The sequence below is a fragment of the Oncorhynchus clarkii genome, chromosome 19 (assembly GCF_045791955.1).
Source record: "Oncorhynchus clarkii lewisi isolate Uvic-CL-2024 chromosome 19, UVic_Ocla_1.0, whole genome shotgun sequence".
NCBI classification, from domain to species: Eukaryota; Metazoa; Chordata; class Actinopteri; order Salmoniformes; family Salmonidae; genus Oncorhynchus; species Oncorhynchus clarkii.
In genome coordinates this window covers 41,962,716-41,970,789 of record NC_092165.1, presented here as the reverse complement: position 1 = coordinate 41,970,789, position 8,074 = coordinate 41,962,716, and positions in this window count along the sequence as shown.

Here is an 8,074-nt window from a genome sequence, read left to right as displayed (position 1 = left end):
CACATTCTACATTAATTCATACATTACTACACAAATGAATACTTTTCCGTACACAGAAGCTTCGGAAACATTCAATAAAATAAAAAACATAAATCAAGAACATATACCAAGTATAATTTCCTCTATAAATCACATTGTTGTTTGTGGAACAACTGCAACATACATTTCAGCCTGTCAATAAGAGTAAAACATAATTTGATGGGGCTTATGTACTGACATATCAGTATTGCATGTCCCACAAACTTGGAGGAGTATTGTAAAAGATAGGATGGGGTATAAAAGTGTAAGCATATTGCCTATAATAAGTTGGAATCTCAGGAGGGCCTATCACAGAATTCAAAGTTGTTAATTCCAAAACTCTATATTTAAAAAAGCTATATTTTAACATTCTATATATTTGAATAAAAATCATGCTAGACTAGAGAAGAGGACAACATTTTAAACAAAGACATACTGTACACACGTTCCAGGGAGGGCTGTGGCCGTAAATGGTCCTATAGCCTAATTACCTGACAGGTCCTTCAATGTCCTCCTCAGCACAGACCTCAGCCAGGACTAACAGGCCACACCACTGAGCCTGTCTCTTCTCCCTGGTTACACATCTCCCCCACCCAATGCAAACAAACACAGCATGCACAGTAAACAGGATATTGACACACACACACACACACACACACACACACACACACACACACACACACACACACACACACACACACACACACACACACACACTCCTCAGTACACCCAGATGTCCTGCTTGGCCCTGCCATTATCCCCTCCTCTACTCCAAACACACAGTTTTAATTTCAAAGCTCTGATTAGCTGATGATTGCATGACAACCGCCGACCAGGTTCCCTTTTCGACAGGCTCCCAGACTGCAACTCAATCATGCCCAATTAGTGGGTCCCCAAACACTCTCTCTTATTAGAGGACTCATAATCGACTCATTGTGTCCTGATTTGGCAAATAAATCACTCTGGAGGTCTCTCTCTCTCTTCTCCCTCTCTCTCTTTTCTCCCCTCTCTCCCCCTCTCTTTCTCTCTCTCTCTCTCTCTCTCTCTCTCTCTCTCTCTCACTCACTCACTCACTCTAACCCCCCCCCCCCCCCTTTTTCCTTGTCCAGGGGTTCAGTGACAACATTTTCAGGCAAGCTTTTCATTGGAGCTGACAGTTTGAGCTACACTGCAGGACTCCTTTTTTTATTACCCAGAAGAATGAAGAATCATTTAGCGGCGAAGGCAGCCAGCATGCGGGTGTCCTTGTCCTACAAGGTTAAGAATCCATTCCGTCTGGACAAGAAAGGAATGAATTAAAATAAATGACGGCCAGATATTTATTGCGAGTTTGTAGATGAAGCTAAGTCACTCCAGTGGACAAGCGGGGGCTGCCAATCGCTCAGTGTCACCGCACGACCTGTTAGCTCTTTCTGCATGGCACAAGGGAATAACGCTGAATGTCACAGCATTCCTCTCCTGCTTGTATATATTTGTTGATATATATTGTTGTATACTGTATATAAATGCATGTGTTGTTGTGGACAGTAGACGTCAAATGAGATAGCAAGGCATATGAAATGATCTAGTGCTGGATGCTAGAAATATTAGTCATTTGATTGAAAGAACAGACATCCTGAGAAATGGAAGCTTGGTAGACAGACAACACTAGCAGCTGACTTAGACAACAAGATCTCGATTGAAGAGGACGGATGGGATACAAGAGGACCCTTGAAACTGTCCATTCATTCCTACAACATTCCACAAACTCCCAGCAGAAATCTGTATGTGAGCCTCAGATCTCAGGGTATAACAGCCTAATTAATTAAGTGGACTGTGATGAAGTAGCTTTATCATAGTGGAAAGATGTTCGGTGCCAAGGAAAACAATATGGCTTTCACACAGGTGTTTCCACACAGTGATCATGTGCTATGTTCACAGAGAGTTGTGTTCTGTACAGGCCTCAAGATGAACTACTATGAACATGGAACAGAAATTAATCACTGCACTTCATAGGCTCTGTGGGGTCTACTGGGTGGAGCTCCAGGGGCATGAGGAGCAGACTTCTATGAAGTGATGGACTTACAGGGAACCGCCTCACTCTGTGATGTGGTGGACTCAGAACCCCTAGCCTACAAAGTGGACTCAGTGGTCTCCCACTGTCATTCTGAGCCTGGTTATTGGGCTCATATGGCTTCTGCCAGTACTGTGGATTTGAGCATGCCCAGTGGGCTCTCAGAGGGGTCTGTGGAGTAACCTCTGGATTGTACGTACAGCGACTGACAGTACAGTAGCCCTCGACAAGGAGTTGCTGGGTGGCTGTGCATGTTCAGATGTCCCTCGTATACCTTAACACGATGCTTTTCACTGTGTCCAAATCATACAGCAGAGCACAGTCCTCATCATAGGAGACTTTCTTTACTGTAATCATTTGACTTTTATACAGGGTTGGGGAGTAACTGATTACACTTAAGCAGTTACATGTAATCCGATTACAGAAAATCTAACTGTAGTCAGTTACATTACCAGCTAAAATATCGTAATCAGATTACAGATACTTTTGAAAAACTAGATGATTACTTTTTGGTTTACTTGTAAATTCAGAAAGGATGTTTGCGAAAAAATACATTATGACACCGTACTGTTGTCTCAATGATATTCAGTTCAGCATTGAAAAAAGGTGCACGTTTAAGTTTGTTCCACCTGAGCAAGTCTAACCACAAGTAAGAGAACACTATGATGACACACCAAATGCATCTGATGGATCCTTTATGTTACTGTCAGTTATGTTACTGATTACAATTTTGGACAGGTAACTAGTAACTAATGGATTACATTTAGAAAGTAACCTACCCAACTCTGCTTTTAGGCATGTTTGTCTCTCTTAACTTTGAACTAAAGAATTCCCCCCAGACTCTCTCTCCCACCCACCACTATCCTCTCCTCCTTCATCCTTTACTTGGTGCTGTGTGGGGACTGAGGATGTCTATGTGTGTGTGGTGGTCATTAGTCTCTGTATACAAGGTAAAAGTAAACGTCCTGGCCAGCTGGCGTGTGACGTGGGGTACAGCGTGGTGTGGTCTGCCACTGTGAGACCCCCACGGATGAACCACCGAGACCTGGTGCCCCCCTCCCCCCGGCAAGCCTATGAGACCACCACAGGCACTCAGCAGATGGAGTCTCCAGCTCTCCTCTCCCTCTTCCACAGGCAGGCAAGGAGGCTGGGGCTGGGACTGGCCTAACTAACCTCCGCCACAGATGGCAGAAGAAGCCTGGGCCTCCAGTGGAGCCCTGCTGGGGAGATGCTGTGCTGCAGCAGGTGTGATCTCAGCTCCTCTCTCTCCCCCCTGTCAGCACCTCAGTGGTGGAGCGCACACTTTGCACTCTCTCTTCCTGTCCTCACTCCTCTTCACTTAGACACCGTCTGTGCTGAGGTAACACAACCACATCCTCCCCCTCACTAACCAAAGACATGTCCACTACACTACAGTCCATAGCACAGCAGTTTCACATCTCTGTAGATCCAGATATTCTGACAAACACTTTTTATCCTTCACTAACAAATAGAGGTTAGTGACAGGTGACTCTGACTGACTCTGACTGTGGACTGAATTGGATATAACACATGAAGCATGAGGTATGGTGAATAATATGAAGTACCAAGATCAAAAGTACAAAAACCAAAGTAGATGTTTTTGCCCATTTGAGGGCAAATTGTTTCAGTCTGTTGACTCAGATGTTTTTTTTACTGCTGGAGATGAAAAGCTATCCACCTGACCTCACCACAGCCATGGGGCCTGGCCCACACTACCACTCTCCTTCCCATCAGCCCCTTCTTTATCACCAGCGGCTTCAAGACAAACAGGTTGTGCTACAGGTTCACACGTCTGCAGCCAGCGTTCTCCGTGATGGAGAGGGTTTATAGGGGGTGCCACCGCACCGTGCAGCCGAGTCCCTCACCTTGAACTGTCCCTGTCCACAAGGCCTCAGTGAACCCTATCCCCTGCCCCCCGGCCTCCCCAGCGCCCTGGCCACTCCGACTGCCGCTGAGTTATTATCATAATTTCCCAGAGAGGCATTGCAGGGCCTCTACAGCGTGAGTCGCCCGTGTTTTACAGAATGTTTTCTGTTTTATTGCCTTTGAGTCACTCGTAGGCCAGTGGAGAGGGCCCACAAAGATAAGAAAACCACTCATGTGAAAAATGAAGGGCCTCGCGTCCTGGACTGAGAGGAGAAAAGACTAAATAATAAAATACATGACAAATGTGGACCCTGACTGTATTTCATGTCCCCCCCAACCTATAAAAAAAATATGAGGAAAAAGAGGAAAATAATAATAATGAATTCAGCCAATCTCTGCGTTACAAAAAGAACATACGCTTTTTTCTTGGTTGGTTTGTACTTGAAAAAACCTCCCATGAACACCCCCCCCCCCCCCCCCCCCCCGACTACCGAGCCCTTTGACAACCTGACACCCGTAAGATGCCCAGGGGCATTCCAAGCTGCCGCTGTCCTAGTCATTTCATGTCCAAACCCACCTGGGGTAAACTAAAAAAGTACTAAGAGCAAGAGAATATTAACAAAAAAGGAGAGAAAGAAAACAGCACGGTGGAAACTGAAAACCCTTTCCCAACTCACACAACTTTGGACTCCTAAATTTAAAGCTTTGTCTTTAATGTGGTCAGGAGAGCCCTTCCCCTCAAAGCCCCCTGTAGTTCCGCAGTATAAAGGTGCAGCATATTTAATGGAAAATAAAACATCTGTTTAATCTATTACTTTCAAAGGCAAATCCCCTTTTGATCAAAGAATGATATTGATCTGCCTGCCTCAGTTCTATGACGGGGATTTCTCTTTCAAACTTGAAATATCATCAAGTCTTTGTGGCAAATCAATACAGGGGCTAAACAGCTCTACTTTTTCAAGTCATTTTCAAAGTGCACTGAAACTATTTGAATATGGTTGCATTTGCATTTATTTCCACAATATAAAATCTACATTCAGGTTGCCTATGTATGTAGTGCAGTTGACATTTGCCCTAGAGTTAAAACATTGTTAATGTTTCATCCTACATATAGCCTACAAAGCTTAATAATTAACAAACTCAGGGTCTGATGATTTATTACTGCATCTCTGGAATAATCAAACCAGATCACTCATCAGAGAAGCTGGATATCCAGGCTTGGCTTAAAGCACCTGACTCAGCCTGTAAACCCCTGACCAGGCCAGTGACTGACTGAGGGCCTGTGACAGGCCAGACACGTGGCCCCTGGTGGAACGAGCAGGTCAGTTCCTAATATCCCGTGAGCATTGGCGTGTCTGTCCTCACCCGTCACTCTGTGTGTGAGGGGCCCCGGCTGAAGGCTCTGGCTATCTTCACATCTCCTCATTTTCGTAACACTTTAATTACACATCAGCATATTGCTTTTGGGCCATATGGAAGGCAGATAATGAGACTAGATAAAATGTATAAACTTCTGTCAACACCACAGCATATTAGGGGTAGTTGGAAGCATATTATCTCTATTTCTTCTTCCAATTAGCGCCCTGTATCAAAATACATTAAGACAAACCTGTCATCCCCAAGTAGGAAAAAAAACATGTTTTTAGGAGGCCTTGGTCCATTTTTATTAAAACTGTTTTACTTCCCCTGTTTGTTTTCTTTGCCAGAAAGTGAAAAGTCATTTCCACACAGGGAGTAATTTCCACACAGAGTAATTTCCACACAGGGAGACATTTCCACACAGGGAGTCATTTCTACACAGAGAGTCATTTCCACACAGAGAGTCATTTCCACACAGGGAGTCATTTCTACACAGGGAGTCATTTCCACACAGAGTAATTTCCACACAGGGAGACATTTCCACACAGGGAGTCATTTCTACACAGAGAGTCATTTCCACACAGAGAGTCATTTCCACACAGGGAGTTATTTCCACACAGGGAGTCATTTCCACACAGGGAGTCATTTCCATACAGGGAGTCATTTCTACACAGGGAGTCATTTCCACACAGGGAGTCAATTCCACACAGGGAGTAATTTCCATACAGGGAGTCATTTCCATACAGAGAGTCTTTTCCACACAGGGAGTCATTTCCACACAGGGAGTCAATTCCACACAGGGAGTCATTTCCACACAGGGAGTCATTTTAAAACCCAGATAAAGGACCCAGTAAACTTGGCGTCCTCTCAAGGTTTTACATTTGGACTTAAAAAATATAAGAAAACTTCCATAAAAAATAACCAGTGTAGATTCACATGAGAAACAACTTCTACTAAATAAATACCGGATGAGAACATAACTTTTAGATAAAAACTGATGTAACTCCTGATGAAAGAGCTACAACATTTATATGAGACCCTGACAAATGATAAGAGTTCAACCTAAGAGTTCTTTATTCCATTGAGCTGCAATAAGGATATCATATTCCACATTAAATACTGGTCAGAGGATCCCACTAAAATAATACCTTGATAAAAAAATCCCCATCCCTCCCCCCAAAAATGATGACCTCAAACAAAATGAGACCTTATCCTCTAAATAGCTCCCTACATTTGATCAGAGGCACACAAATAATTCTCTGCTCACCTCTCCGTGACACTGTGTTCTTCTGGAGCCAAATACATCTACACTGCGAGGAGCTCTAGGAGCAAGGGCCGTCTCTCTTCGTACAAATAACGTATGTGTTACAGATGGTTTGACGTGATTAAATTCTGTGCGCCCAGCTACCGAGAGGTCATTCTGAGCCTTGCTGCAGCATCGGGATATAAGAGAGAGGAAGAGAGATGGAGCGAAAGAGAGAGGGAGGGGGAGCAAGAGAGCGAAAAGAGGAGAGTATGAGGGACAGAGAGAGGTCACTTTGAGGAGCTGGATGCAGGCACATGCCAAACAGCATCTCCTCTCCCTCTCTAATCCCCACTATGATCCACTGGTGTTCTGGCCAATCGTCTGAGACAGGCCACAACCCGTGATCACTGCGGCCTAATCTGGGTCCTCCGCCCGCGAGCCGTCCACCTCAAACGCCAGCAGCCTGGCGCCAGCAGAGGAGTGGCAGGCGCGGCCATCTCCAGAGAGACAGCTAGAGGTTGTCTCTACATGGATGGGCACTTCGCAGCTCTGCGGGGGTGGGAGGAAGGGGCAACACGGCAGCTGCTCAGGGCATATGGGCAGAATTCATTAAGGCTGGCTAAATAAGCCAATTGTGGAGAGACTGTACTGTGTGTGAATGTTGGAGAGAGAGAGTGTGAGGGAAAGAGAGAGATGGAAGAGAGGGAGACCTCTCGTTACAGTAATTCTGAACTCTGGGCATTAACTTTGGTACTTTTCATTTCTGTAATACCCATGAAGACTGATTTGAAGACTGATTTGAGGACTGATTTGAAGACTGATTTGAGGACTACCAAGTAACTGGCTGAATGGTTATCTATGTGTGACTGGAGATAATTGAGCTGTAAAGATTGTGTGTCCTCCAGGCCTTTGGTGTGTATCCACAAGTGTCATGAGACAGCTCTCCGCTTCAGGTAGAAATACACCTAATCACAGTCTGTAAATGTTAAACCTGTTTCCCCAATAGCCAGTGTGGCTTCGGAGGCCGGCGTCTTTATTCACACACATGAACCAGACTACTCTGAGTGAAGACACATTTCTCTGGCAAGGCATAAACACACACTGACACATACTAAACATGTGTGTGCAAACTATGACTATCTAAGGTATAAATGATTTCTGATATATTAATGGCAGAGGACATGCACCATGAGAACTTCTTAGCTACTAACAATCAGTATTATTTTACACCAGACCAATGCGCAGGCCGATAGGCATGTACAGTGCATTCGAAAAGTATTCATACCCCTTGACTTTTCCCACATTTTCTTACGTTCCAGCCTTATTCTAAAATGGATTACATTGTATTTCCCCTCATCAATCTACACACAATACCCCATAATGACAAATATGACATTTACATAACTATTCAGACCCTATATCTAGTACTTTGTTGAAGCATCTTTGGCAGCGATTACAGTTTCAAGTTGTTTTGGGTATGACGCTTCAAGCTTGGCACACTTGTATTTGGG